The sequence below is a fragment of the Calonectris borealis genome, chromosome 6 (genome assembly GCF_964195595.1).
Source record: "Calonectris borealis chromosome 6, bCalBor7.hap1.2, whole genome shotgun sequence".
Taxonomy (NCBI): domain Eukaryota; kingdom Metazoa; phylum Chordata; class Aves; order Procellariiformes; family Procellariidae; genus Calonectris; species Calonectris borealis.
The window spans coordinates 44,293,877-44,308,979 of NC_134317.1; the positions used below are offsets into that span (position 1 = coordinate 44,293,877).

The 15,103-nt window shown below is 48.7% G+C and overlaps 1 protein-coding gene across 7 annotated transcripts in view; it reads right to left on the reverse strand.

Annotated features, from left to right (window-relative positions):
• The window catches only part of ADARB1 (adenosine deaminase RNA specific B1), an 85,033-nt gene extending 72,275 nt beyond the window's left edge, over positions 1–12,758 (reverse strand). For 3 of the 7 annotated variants that reach the window (XM_075153841.1, XM_075153849.1, XM_075153848.1), the window contains exon 1: positions 12,675–12,758. The gene's annotated coding sequence lies outside the window, so the exon portion shown is untranslated. Of the gene's footprint in view, positions 1–7,216; positions 7,692–11,205; positions 11,598–12,674 lie in introns of those variants that run through there. The other 4 variants (XM_075153844.1, XM_075153846.1, XM_075153843.1 and 1 more) reach the window with 4 other exon arrangements.
• Between the last annotated feature and the right edge of the window lie 2,345 nt (positions 12,759–15,103).

A 15,103-nucleotide genomic window follows, 5' to 3' on the forward strand; every position in this document is an offset into this window, starting at 1 on the left:
TAAAAAGAGAGAGGACAGAGTTCTGCCAGAGGGGACATTTAGTTGGGGAAATTTACCAACACAAGAGAATTATTTATACAGGAATTTATCATTGCACGAGGCATGGCAAAAGCGCATACAGGACTCTACCCATCTTTGCCATCTCTTGCAAATCGTTATCATTTCAAAGCAGAAGGCAAATAGAGGAGGACTACAGGGTGATACGTGGGATAGGGAGTTCGAGGGAAGTCTCCCAAGAGCTGCTCAGTCTAAGAGAACAAATCAGAGTATGACTGTGCCAAATACAGCGGGGAGAGGAAAAAAGGGAAGCAATTATCTGTCCTGGAAGGGAGCACTGTACAGAACCAAACGAGGCTTTTTGTATGAAGGCAAGAAATAATCGATGCTTTTCAGGCAGAATTGATACATGCCGCAGATGACGGCAGAGCAAAGACTACACTGGATTAGCCAGGAGCGCCTTCATTTTTCTACAGCCTTTCAGAAAGCATTTTCAGGTGGCCCCAGGAGGAGAGCTGCCAGCATCCCACGTGTGCCGCGGGAGGGCAGCAGCTGAGCGGCACCCAGCCGCCGGCCAGCCCCGAGCCCCCACGGAAGCCAGCCTTCACCTGGGGCACAAGGGGCAGCTCCCCGTGATTTTGCTGGAAATCAGAGCACCGTGTCTCTTTTTTCCCCTGGTTGGTTGCATTTCCACTCCAGCCAAAACCACAGCACTGCAGTGCCATCCAAGCTGCCTGCTGTGGTACGGAATGCTACTGCCATCCTCCCCACTTCACAGGGCACATACATACCCGTAACACCACCACATCCCTCCTCCATCTCTGCCACTTCCCATGCATACACCAACACACACAAAAAGTCTAAAGATTACCCTGTCATAGGTCCCCAAGAATTTAAAAACAGCAAGAGATTAACAGAGGGATGAGCACTGCTACTGTACAGACTATGTTGCATCTGCTTCTGGAACAGAGTGGAAATTCCCTGTTCCTCTGGCACACCGACACAGGTGAGCAAATAACTCAAGATCTACAATTTGCTTCAGGTTCACTACAGCAGAACTACAGAGTGAAAGAGCCATTTAATGCAATCAAGACTGCCTAAGCGATCTCAGCCACCGAAGAAAGAAGTACATCAGTTCATATGTGAAGAAACCATGTTATTAAGCAGAATTTAGATTATGCTACTTTAGTGCCCTTTTACTGTATCTAAATTATTTTTAGACTGAAATTTTTGTTCTGGACAAAGTACTGAACATAAAAAATTATACATATGCATGTATATATATTTCATATATATGCATATACTGCACACATTTTCTGTGAAATAAAGAGGAAGCTATTCATTCAGAAATACAGGGAGTTAGCTGTTCTCTAAACAATGCACTAAACAAGAAACCAAGACTCCGTGAGGTGAAAACCTCCAATAAGAATGCCAGCAGCCTCCTAACACAGATCCAAAAGTCATTTATTCAAAATTATCCCACCGCACACACGTTGAAGTAGTATTCACTACCAATGCTGCCAGAACGATGTACACCTGAAGTCCAGCAAACTGTTGGAGCAAGAGGAGTTTGTATGCATTTTAAGTACCAGCGGATGCAAAAATACACATTCATACTCACCTTCCCGGACTTCTACATATCTAGGGGTTCCTGTTGTTTTCAGACCACTCAGAGGGCTGTGCTGTTTCCATGTTTCACAGGACAACCACCATACCTCCATATCAGAGGGACCTATACAGGTCTCAGAACCATGATCATCAACCCGCCCCAATGCTCTGCAGGCAAAGAGCTGGTTATGGGTATGGTTAAGACTTACACAAGATGATGGTTACAGCTCAACAGCAAGAGCAGCAAATACTTTACAGCAGCAGTGCAGTATTCCATTTTAAGCAATTCACTCACATTTTGTCAGGACAGTCCACTGTCTAGTTGTTCTTCTGGGTCTCCTAATCAGAGCAAGCCTGCAGCTAAATGGACAGTGTTAGTGCTTCCTACCTTTTCCCAGGCAAAGGGACTATCCTGTCCTGATTAATACGCTTGTTTTACTATTTACGTCCCATTTGGACTATAGCAATGTACTGAACCTAGGCAAGAAACCACTAGAAGGTGACAAGGAAGATATGCAAGCCAGGGAGCAGCATGAATACCAAAGCCAAAACATTAGCTAATGCTGAGGAGCTATGTTATGCTGAAAGCTACCAGGAAAACAATTCCTATCCCTACTTTCTACCAATGCACTGTAAAAGCTATGACCTTCAAAATATTGGCTTTTTTTTCTTTAGGATTCAAAGCAGCCTGTTTCATCCAAGCAATCCTATAGATCAGGTGATAGTCTGGCAAGAGAATAACAGTCAATAGCCATATTCCTCAACAGAGCTTTTATTGCAAGAATCCAATGTTGTATTCCTAGTCTCTTCCACATTCACTTAAAGCAATCAAGAGCAACTATTTAGAAAATGTTCTCACAGCTATTAGGGAAGCTTGCTTAAGACTGAAAAGCCAACTTTCTTTTAAAGTAAATCTTTTGAACAAGTTACTGAGGAAAGAACAGATCGAAAGCAGAACAACTCTGAACTTGAGGTAGGCTTATGCTGAAACAGCCAGCAAGGACACCACTGATGCTGAGAGAAGCTGCATATGTTCATAACAGGGCTAGCAAAATCAGCCTCAGAAGTATCATGGTTCACCTTCCACTGAGATCTCACCTGCTGACTATTAAACCAGACTGAACCCTACATGAAAAGCAGGCAGTTTTGCCTAAGAAAAAATGCACGAGGAGGCCAAAGGAAATAGAAAATGAACAGTGGAGTTGGGAATACTGTCTAACAGTGCTGAGTATTATCTGGGCTACAAGAAAGCTAGCCATCATGATCTGAAATGCAATGATAGGACAAGGGGGGGCTGAGAAAAATGTATGGAGTTATAGGAACACTAGCGGAGTTATAGGAACACTAGCTATATTTATTCAAGCTATATTATATTTACTCCATCTCCAGGAAACGTGACCACAGCCTAACGTTCAAAGTTTATACTTCTAGGGTGCTGAAGCTCTCAGCAGAGCGAGGAGTAGATCCACTGAATACAGCGACCACACAAATTTTGCACCTTTGGCAAACGGGGGTGAGCAGCCTACATCCAAAGCAAGACACCTCCCGCTCTGCTCCCATGCGACAGATCCAACGCTGGAGTACGCCGAAATCAGCAGGGCGGAATGAAGCTTCTGTGCAGGCGACAACGATTCCTCACCGGCCGCTGCCGCGGGACCGCCCGCAGTTCGCCGGCGGGACGGGGCAGCCCGCGGCGTACAGCGCTCGGCCCCGCTCGGCCCCGCTCGGCCCCGCTCGGCCCCGCTCGGCCCCGCTCGGCCCCGCTCGGCCCCGCTCGGCACCACGGAGAGCTCCCTCCCTCCCTCCCACCCGGCAGACACGGGGACCCAAAGCCGCCCACGCCCGTCACGGCAGCAGCAGCGCCCGTGGGGCTGCGGGACAACCTTCACACCGCGCCCCTTGACCCCCCCACTGCTCGGCAGAGCTTCAGACCCGAGAGGAGGCGTGCGAAGCTCCTGCACGAGGAGACTGACAGATGTCAATCACCCCCTTAATCTTTTCAAGCCGATCAACCCTCCTAAAAGGGAAAATAGAAAGTTTGCCACACGACAGTCATTTTACTTTCAAAGCAGGAAAAAAACGTTTCACAGACTGTATCTAAGGAATTCGTACACAGAAAAATTACTCTCCGCAGCACCAAAGAAAACAAGCGGGGACTGCACAGTACAAGAAGTTATATGCATGAGGAATGATGCTATCTCCCAAAAATATAAATAAATTATCATCTTGGCAATAAATACAAGCCAAAGCCCAAAAGAACTATATTACTTCCAGGCAAGTTCATTCATAGATCTTACTAACAGTGAACCTGGTTCCTTTATGAACTCAGGAGCAGCAGGAGGAAAAGGATGTAAGAAGATTACGTTAATACTATATTTAAGCATATGTAAGGACAGTGAATGAAATACTAATTATTCACTCACTTAATTCAAAAAAAACCAACCATTTACTAAGAACAGCTTTCAGGGGATAAGAGAAACTAGGCTGCACCAGAAAAAAAGCAGACACAGCTACCGTAGTACTCACTCTCTCTCATTACCTGCATTCATCAGCGCTGAGGTCTACGGAAATCAACTTTGATACAAAAGCACCAACGGAGATGAACTATCCAAAGGCTTTCAGACTAATGCCCCCTTGGCACAGACGGGAAGTATTTCCAATTCATTATCATCATCATGGAAAACAGCAGAGCTGGGTTTAACATAACTTCCCTGATTTTTCCAAAGAGGTTCAAAGACACGGGAAAAATCAGGCTTCACAGACTTCACTGCGATGGAAGGACCTGACAGTACTCATGAAAGAGAGGGGAGGCTACCGGGCTGAAACCCCCACCGGTCTGAGCATGTAAGGTAGGTTACGGAGTTAAGAGAGGATTTTCTGCAATTTCTTGAAAGCTCTTTAGTCTGGGAGACTTTGCCCCTTCGCCTGTACTTTGTCAAAAGTACAGGCACACGCGCTCTCAATCAGGCCTCCATGCTTTTGCTCGAGTCAGCTGTACTTTTCTGTTTCACATTCTTAAGAGCTGCTAACTCAGCGAAGGGTCCCAATTTAGCTTCTGATTAATCAAAGGCTGAACGCTCATTAGCGATTGAGGCACAATCCAACCACAAACTTACAGGCAGCAGACGTGCCCCTATAGCTCATCTCTGCGCTCACCACCCTCCGAAGGGAGCCCAGGCACACGCTCCCACCTCGCTCTGCCATGCAAGCTGAAGCACAGAGGTGGAGACAAGCAGGAGACTGTCAAATTCCCAATGCAAATTAAAATGCTAGTGTACATGCTACAACACACGACTGCCAGGATCACTGGTTTGAGTTGAGCATTAATTTCCAGTTCCACTTTGTTATCAGAACACAGTATCACATGACATCAAACTTCAGAATACCGCTTGGTGCTGGTAAGTGGCAGGAGATAAAAAGCATCTGTACAAATACGACTACAAGAATGTCTGTATAATACACATTAAATCCCAGGAAAGCACATCTGCTCTCAGCACTTGAATGATGACTTCACTAGCTGTAAGAGTACTTCTAACCAAGAGAGGGGCTGCAGCTCCAGAGAAGACATCAAAGCCAACACTGCTGAGAAAATGGAAGTATAGTGCCACACAGCTGCTCTGAAAAGCTTAAGGAGGAAAAAAATGGGAACATGTTTTAGCCTAGCTGGAACAGATGACTTTGGTTTAACGTGGAATATGAGTGTAATTCACAGTTGCCTGTGGCTCCACACCTTCAAAACAGCACCCAGACTTTGTGCAGACTCCACAGGCAACAGGTCCAAGGGGCTGCAAACCTACATGGAGTTAGTGTCCAAAAGGGGACATTCAACTAGATTAAAAGTTTCAGCCACCAAAACTACCAAAATTTAAGTGAGGAAACAACGTTATTTCTCATACAGATTAAGAAGCTTTCATAAAGGAGATCTCTTCCTTGCTAAAACCCCTTGCTAATTTCCATAGCATGGAAAACACATAAAACACAAGTGCTACAAAGTTCTTCCCAGGGTGTAAGCTTGACCAAAGGCTATCAGGATTAAAAAAGTGGGTAAGCACCTCACAAAAGAGAAGTTACCTCCTCCTCCTTTGGTCTCCCAATGTGAGCTACATGTATGTGTCAAGAGCATGTTTTAAAACTTGGGCAGTGGAGAAGGGATATAAACCCGGTTCCCCCATGGAGCTAACTTTATTACAAGTTTCTCACAAACGAAGCACAGTTCAATCATCGGCTTATGTTCATTTTCCTCATTTTTCAGAGACTTAAATATAGCAGTACTGATCCTCTTATCTTTAGATGTGAAAAGCATGGCAAGTCTAAGGACAAAAGCAGTGTTGAAATGTGTTATCTTAGCCTGGTTTTGATCAGTATACATTTTTTCCTTACTATCCTCCTAATAGCATCCAGGGTGGACCACACCAAGGCTCCATCATCTTGAGGCTATACTCTTCCCTCGACAGCTGCGGCAAGAACAGGGCAAGCCTGTAGAGGTATTTTCCTTCACTACTCTCCCAAGTCCCCGGTATTTCTGCTGCACAAATTTCCTGATTTACAGTCCGTACCTTGGCGTTTATATTATCCCTAGCTGGAGTCTTCTGCTTGGGCTGTCCACATTTGTTTTCCAGCTAATCTGCATGCATCTACAAACTTCATTGATGAAAACATAGGGCTGATCATGCTTTTGAACTGAAGATCCTACTATGCTCTCACTGGGAGTCATATAAAGTCTTTTGTTGTATTATTATTATTATTATTATTAAGTACTCAGTTACCTGTGCTCAATATTTGAGGTGAAAAATAAAAACTCATTTTGATTTAGAATGGGCTTTATAAACAAAGTTTTATAAAATCTGCATTTAAAGTAGGAAGTCAAAGATATTTTTTCCCTTCTAATAGTTTCCGCAGACTGTGCCCAAATATTAGACTATAATTAAGCAAGGAAAAAGGCAGTGAAAGTTTAAACTTAAAGACTCATTTGTGAATAAAGATGAGGAGCTGAGTAAATCAACCTAAATAAAAATCAGCCTCATTTTAGATGCACTGAATGCTTTCATCGGAAGCCCTTCAGAATGGAAGAGGCAGGTACTAATTATCTCTGCAAATCTCAAAACTTAAACAGATTAAACGGGAAAAAAATACTTCTGGTTGAAACTGCCTCACAACCCCTATGTAAAAACTTCATTTTCACATGCTACAGCTGACAAATAAAAGAAACCAACGTTTTCCATACTTGCTTGTTCTCTTTGTGATCAAATTTTAAACAGTTCATCTCTTCCCAGAGTTGATATGACAAAATTAATAGCAGAAAGAAGGAGGGAGAGCCATCGGGAAATTAAGAGTGCTAGCACACATAGAGTTTGGAACAATGATAAATTGGCATCAGTATAGTCCTCAAGCCTAATATTACCAAAGGCCCATCACAAAATTGTTTATGCGACTTGAAGTATTATAGTAATAAAGCAACAGACAGCAAGGTAATCAGAGAGTACACCCTGACATGCAGCGCCAAACTCATCACCAAATGAGGAAGACTTCTACTTTCCTTCAAATTCAAAATACAATATATTCCTCCTACGTTTTCTCCGAATGAGAATACTCAGGATACTCAGCATCTTACCCGCAAGGCACAAGATATGGGTCCACGAGCTCCATTCTGTTAGAATCTCTTTAAACTAAAAAATAAATTTAAAAAAAAAAAAAAATTCCTGTTCCAGTACGCCTCACAAAGGAAAAGCCTCAGAAACCGAAATGGAAAAGAACATCAGTATAAGTACCTTAAATTCGTACTGGTGCAAACAGGAAAAAGGCGATAACTCTTCAATCCCCCAAGCGGACCTTCCTTTTGCATCTCTGCCAAAAGCACTGTGCGCAGTGGTTACGTGGCACCTATAAAAGGACATTTTCCCAGACAACTGCAAAAGCCTTTACAGTGAAATTTAAAATCTTCACTCATCTCCCTCCTCCTTCAGCCCCAAGGGGCAGGGTGAAGGACGGTACCCAAAACCTTTTGTTTTCTTCTATCACCTATAACAATGCAAGATTGCTCATCAGATCACTCCTCACCACTTTCACAAAGGAAAGTAAGGATACTCAGCTTCTGCTGGAACTACTTATGAAACTCGATTTCCTGTTTGTCTCCCTACCACAAAGATCCTCTAATGTCTAATAATATATATGCACTCAGCCAACAGCTTTTCTTCCAGCACAGCACTAATCTGGGAATTTCCTCCATGCAGATTCTTGACCTCACACAACTTCTTGGCACTTACCTTCGACATCTCTACCCCCTTGCTGATTTTGATGGACTTTTCAATGTGTTGACCAATTTCATTCAGAGGCGCTGACAGTGTAATGCTTATGCAATGGGAAATCAAGCTCAGAAACATACAGGGGTGGCAGGAGTTCCTGACAAAAACATTTGTGCATGAGGAAATCCTGATTTAAAAGCAGGGACAGCATCCTCACTTTAAGAGACAGAAACACAAAAAGACCTAACCCTACAGCATCAGGGAAGGAATTTCTTCCCAAGGAAAACAAAGCACCATTCCTCTTCAAGCACATAAATAAATTTTAAAAACGAAATAAAATTAAATTAAATTAAAAAACCAACACAACCCACAAAGATATAAAACAACCCACAAAGATTATAAAAGCATAGCACTGTGCTATCAAGTACAAAGGAAAGAAGCTTCTGGCCTCTGAGCTCCCTGGCACTTCCACAGATGCTCGGTATGGCATATAAAAGCTCAGTAACGACCAACTTCCACCAATACACACATAATTACCGAAAGCCTGACATTCCCAGATCCCTCTAACCAGCAAATACCCACAGAAGACGCTTCTGTAATCAGGTTATTCCCTGGCTCTTTTGGCAGCAGGCTGGACGTGCATCCGAGGGGACAGCACTGAGTCACAGCCCTCGGCAGCCAGCACTGACTCAGCCCCGCGCTCCCCGCCAGCAAAGGAGGCTCAAGGTAACCCGTGCAGCTTTTGTGGAGGCGCCGAATTCCCTGTGCACAGGGACAGACACCGCAGCTGACCTGGAGGCAGAGAACATAAAAATTATCCCAATTCCCTTTGCAACCAGATATCCTTGAGAGGACGGCTGTCCGGGGCATCACTGCAAGACAAGCTCGGCTCCCAGAGTAGTATCAGTTACGTGGGTTTCTTGGTTTTTTTTTTATTATTATTTTTTAAATGCACAGATGTGCTGCTGTTTTGGTCAGCTACAGACCCCGATACTCACAGCTGGCTCCTGCCAGCTCCCAGAGCCTGCTGACGACCTCTTCAAGGATTCAAATTGCGAAAACAAGTATTTCTGATACCTACATACAAAACACATTCACTAAAAGGACTGAAAAAATGCACTCTATTGTTAAATGGTAGGAAAGAGCAAAAACCAGACACATTGTATGCAAACAGGAAAGAAACTTGCTTTAAAATGTCATTTCATTTGCTTACATAATCAATTTGCCAAGCTTTTTTTTTTTGGTCACGCAACTATAAAGGTATTTCCTTTAAAACCAAGGTACATAAATAACAGCTTCTGCTGATAAATACAGCCTAAAACCACAGTTTTAATCTTCGGTACTTAAACTTAAACTGAAATCTATAGTACGACAGCTGGATGGCCTGAGTTTCAAAGGTGCCAAGCACTTACTGGTCTCAGAATTTGCAGAAACAGCAAGTGCTATGCGTCTCTCTTCATCAGACCACGTCCTTAGATGTTCAAAGATCCTCACCTAACGTGTCAGGGTCCTACACCCACTGAACTGACTTCAAATGCAAGAGGCATCAACCTGACAAGCCACACTCACTGCTAGCACCTGGAAACAGCTTATTTCAGTCTCGCCTGGAATCATCCTGGCACAGAGAAGCACTAATGTACTCAATTCAGGCCCTGCAGGCGGTGAAACGTTCCTCACCGGGGGCACACCCACCATTGCCATCCCCAAAACTTCCTCAAGTCACAGATGACATCCCAAAAACATCAATGCCAAGTTCCTTAGAGAGCATGTTATATTTCTGGTCTGTCCCATGGCTCCCCAATATGAGTGTCTGCCATCACCCTGTTTAACAGGAACCCTTCATTCCCACACAGGATCTCTGACCAGGTGACTGCACCAGTGCTGAAGTCAGTGCTGAAGGCACCAGTGCAGGGTACGCCGAGCGCAGAGATGAGTTTGCTGGAGAGCAGCAGAGCCTGACCTGGTTGCAGTCCCAAACTGCAATGATGCCCTGTCTGAGCTAACAAGCCCAGCCATTTAGAAGATTTTACTCACATAAGTCAAAACACAGTTGGCTTTTAAAAGGGGAAAAAAGTCTCATTTGCTTGTAATAAACAAGGTAAACGTACTCCACTCTTATGCGCTCATAGCAAGCAAGAGGCCTGCTGCTGAAGGCTTACGGCACCGCATTTCCATTCCTGAACCACGTACAGCCCACGAAAGGGCGCTAAACTTTCATCAGAGTAGATAAATCTGAATAAACCAGGGGGGAGGCAAATATAAAAATGGCCTGAGGTCTGCGAGCGCAGCATGAGCAAAACTATGAGAGACCTCCCACTTCAAACACGAAGCACAATGTCCTCTAAGGTACCTTCTCAGAGAGCAAGTCTTCATAAAGCAAATTCTCCTCCTGCTGAAAAAGCTGGGCTGCTCTCCCTTGAGCTGAGGAGCCTGTGCGTTCGCACACAAGCCACGTTGGAGAAGCCTCACCCAGCAGGCTGGCTGCTGAAAAGAAACTTTAAAAAGCACGTGTGCATGAGGGGTTAGGGCCACAGCTCATCTGTTACGCTCTGATAAACCATATGGCAAAACGTGAGAAAATTCCTCACACAATCCTTTTTCTTAATTACTTACAAACTTGGGGAAGGCATCCTGGGAGGCCAGCCTCATGAAGCCGAGCGCTGTGACAAAGAACCCAGCACAGGGAAGCACACCAGCGCAAGCAGCACGACCACGATCACGCCTGAGCTGCTCTCTCCTCTTCACACAAAAACCGTGGACTTACCAGCACAGACAAAAGCTAGCCAATGGAGCTCTGCACTTAATTAACTGAGGACAGTGCCTCAAAGCAAAAGCGATGCACAGTCACCTGTCAAAGCTAACTGCTGGCCACATTTCTGCGAACGTGGCAGCACACAGAGCAAGAATTTCATTGAAAAGACAGGACTGCTCGACCTTGGGCTGCCATAGAAGTGGTGTGACAGCAAGGGTTACTGAGCTTTTCCTCTGGTCATTGCACGACTACACACTGTAAGGGCCAAGAACCACATTATTCACTGCAGAAAAAAAAGTCAAACAGAGGATTTGGCAAAACCCCCAAAAGCACCTATCTTAGACATCCTAAAAGTAACAAGACATGACCATTTATACTACAAGACTCATTACACAGGAGGCCTGCCTATTTTTAGAGGTAGATATCACTACAATTGAGTGCTAGATAAACCCAAACAATTATTTTAAAAGGCTATTCCATCACTAATTATTCTAAACATCTTCTGCACTCTGTGGGTTGGCCTGCTGCCACTCTAAAGCATAACAGCTCAGAGAACGATGCCACAACTTCACTTGCGCGATGCTCAAACAGTGACAGATAACTCACAGAGCAAGCGGCGTGTCCGTATGAGTCCAACAGCCGGGGTGAGCTTGTCACCGCTTCTGTGCGCCCAAAGAAAAAAAAAGACCATAATCTTGTTTATGCCACAAAAAAATAGAAAGTTTTAATTTACCACCGAAAAAGATTCCCTGAGGAATAAACATGCTAAAACAGTGGCAAAAGCCCTTGAGCAGCAGCACCACATTCAGAGCCCCAAGACTCAAATGCGATACGGCGCAATGTAGAAACATCAACTGTGGTTTGCTGCTGCTTGAAAGAATGTACTGAGGATGAAAAAATAAAAAGAGGTTAGGTTCCTGCACGCAGACGTATCTGCTCAAAGAACTAAATAAAAGCCCAGGCCAAGCATGTTTCTAAGGACCAGCCTGGCTGCTGTTGGTTACATCGATCTATTTTGTGGTTTCACCAGACTGAGGCCAGAGTCCTGACTGCTTCGCAGCCTCCTCTCCAGCCAAGTGCCACCAGCGCTCTCTCACCCTGAGTTTTAAGAGATACAAGGCAAAGACACGGGCAGAAAGCAGGGCTGGACCAGGCCAGCAGCTGCCCCTCAGCCACAGGCCAGCCAGGCACCCTTTCAGGGAGCCCAACACGCCTCAATTTCTAAAAATGCACGTGAGCATTTTTTAGGCAAACCAGACTTCTTGCACAATAACAGATACTGCAACCACAGTTTTGTTCCAGCGTAGCCTAAATCCACCCAAATCCAGGAGGAACCACAAAACCCAAACCCACCAGGGGCCAAAGCAACAGATGGTACACTAAAAAAAGGGCTTCTAGGGTATTTTAACCAGCCAGGAAAGAAAGACGCTGCGAGGTGAACCCGCATTTCACGCCCGAGCTCCTCTCGCAAGGACGTGCCCGCCTTCCCCGCTGCAGAGGGCGGGCAGCGGGTGCCGGGGGGAGGCGGTCAGCCCCGGCTCCCCCGGAGGGAGCACGCCGGTCTCGGGTGGCCGGGCGGCAGCCGGGGAAAGGGGAGGGGAGGGCGGACAGGCCACCGCGACCGCCGCGCTCACCTTCCCCGCCAGGAGCGGGCTCCCGGGCGTCAGAGCACCGAGCGCCAGAGAGCAGGTAGCCCGGTCCCCGCGGCTGCCGTGTCCCCGAGAGGCAGGAGAAGACGCCGGGCTTGGCAGCCGGCCCCGCCGGGTGGCTCCGCCGGGGCGGGCGACCAGGGCCAAACTTCCCGCGGCACGGCCACCCCCTCAAAATGGCTTCGCCGCCGCGGCCCCTGGCCGGGTAAGGCCGCCCGGGGGCCCGCCCCCGCCCCGCCGCCGCCGCCGGGCACGACCGGGCTCCGCGCCGCACTGCGCCCCGCCACGCCAGCGGCCGGTACCCCCGCCCCGCCACGCTCAACAGGTGCGGGGCGGCCGGGCCCGCCGCTGCCGGCACCTGCCGCCGCGTCAGGACCTGGACAGGTCCCGCGGGGCGCTCCCGGCGCCGCCGCACCCGAACCTCACCTCTCCCCGCGCCGCGCCGCTGCCCGGGCCCCGCCGCCGCCGCCACAGCCGCCGCTCCGCCATCCGCTGCCCCGGCCGAGCCGAGCGGCGGCCCCCGCTGCGCCGCCGCCGCCGCCGCCGCCGCCGCCACCGGCTCCCGTGCGCGCCTGCGCGCGACCGGGGCGACCGGCCGCGCGCGCCCCCGCCGACGTGCAGGCCGCGCCTGGCCCGCCAGCGGCGCGAGCCGCGCGCGCGGGGCGGGGCCGGGGCAGCGCCGTCCTTCCCATTGGCGGGCGCCGGGCGGGGCGGGGCGGGGGCGCGAGCGGGGAGTCGGCACGCGCCCACGCGCGCGCGCGCGCGCAACCTGGACGGCAATGGGAGCGAGGCGGGGCCGGCTCCTCGGGGAGACGGCGCTGATTGGGCGAGCGCGGAGGGGCGGGGCGGGGGGCGGGGCGAGGGGCGGAGGGGCGCTGCGGTGCAAAGCGGGCAGGGGCGGGGCGGGAGCGACGGGCGGGGCCCGCGCCGAGCTGGGGGCGGGGCTTGGGGCAGGGGCAGGGGCAGGAGGTGGGCCAGGGCCAGGGCCAGGGCCAGGGCCAGAGCCTAGGCCTGGGGCAAGGCCGTGCCCATTTTAGCCCAGTGTGGCTCTGCCTGTCCTCCAGCACACCGCTGCCTTCACTGGCAGTATCCACGCCCCACCGGTCCCCAGCTGGCGGTCAGTCGTGGGCCAGGCCAGCAGGGCTAAGCCAGGCCCGCTGCTCCCCAGCCAAGCCCTGTGCCAGGCCTTAGCAGGCAGATGACAGCGGGGTGGCCTGGCAGGCTCCCCAGGCTGTGCAGGGCTGGCCACCCACACTGCCCTGTGCAGCGTAATGGGTGCCGGGACTGGCCTCCACAGGGGTCGGTGCTGGAGACGACTCCTCGGCCGGGCCGGGGCCACCCAGCACCCCCCGCATGGCCTGGGCAGCCTACAGGGGTGAAACAGACTTCCACCAAGTGCGCAGGGACGGCTGCAAGTGAGATGCCTACAATAAACACGTTTAGGAAAGCAGAAAACAAAATATAGTTTAAGCCATTAAAGTGCCTTTAGCAGGTGGAAGAGGACTTTACAGTGTTAAAAGAGTCCTACAGGGATCCTGTATAACACGCATGTGACGACCAGCTTGTGGCAGCACCTGTGGTTGAGGACACCCAGATGCCACTTGAAGACCCACCGAGACATTCATCATCGCCAGGAGCATGTAAGCCGCTGAGGACCTCCTCTCCCTTTGACTTCATTTGCCTTTTAGATCCAAATGCCTTCATTTTATTTTTCAACACAGTCACTTTTCGTCAAGAGACTCAGAAATGCCAATGTTGGTTCAAAAGAGGAAAAAAAAAAGAACAAGTCCCCATGTCCTCCATGCTTAGCCCCGGGGACTTGCCACTGGCCTCGGAGCCAGCAGGGCCCAAGGACTGAGCCTCTGCGTTTCCAAAATCATTTCAGATGCCATGTCCGTGTCCGAGTCCATCCCACAATAAGAAAGCCAAAATGAGAAAGCCAAACAGTGTTTTCCAGCAAACAGTGAGTGATCTCCACTCAAACATCAGCAGCAAAGTTCATCTGTGCTTCTACCATCTGTATCTCATGGCTCGGTTATGTAAATTATGGCTTCAACTTCTCGCAGAACAGGGGATCCAAAAAGATTTAAATACTTACTTTAAAATCTGGGTCTCGCATGGTCTGCCTGTGACAGCAGGCTTAGAGCGAAAGCACACGGTCACTTTGAGGAGCAGGTTTCTGAGCAATGACTTGCGTTTTGCTCTTGACATCTGCAGGTCTCAAAACAAGCTCAGCCCGTGGGATGTAGCGGGACACAGCGGGACACAGCGCTGGCCTTGCTCTTCCTGGCTTTCATGGCTTTTCAGGCTTGCAGCCCATTATCACTCCTCTCCTCTGTCCATCAGAGCATTTTCATATCCCAAAATCTCATTCCCGGCCGGAGCTGACCACAGACATTGACTGGTCAAGCAGAAATCTTACCTTCCCAGCTTTCTGTCCCTTTGAGGTTACCGAATGAACACAGAAAGTTATTAAATAAGCCATCAGCTTATTTAATTTGCCCTCAGGTAATATTTTTTCCATCTAAGAAGCCACATTAAACATTATATGCTGCAGCCTTTCTGCCGGGAGCATGGTTTCCTCCCAGAGCCAAGTGATGGAGCAATCATCCATCACACATAGAGGGGGCACAGTGGACACCCCCAGTCCCAGCTGCATGTGATGGGAGATCTCAGGGCGGAGGTGTTTCCAGTGAGAAGAGCAAGGTGTTAAGTGTAAAGTCAGTGAAATGCAGAATATATGCTGGAAACATCTTCAGAAGAAGCTTCCTCCAGGGGAGCAATGGGACATGTGGCCAGGGGGTACACCAGCCCCAGGACTCTCTGCAGTGGGTCAAAGCAGAGCAAAGATACAG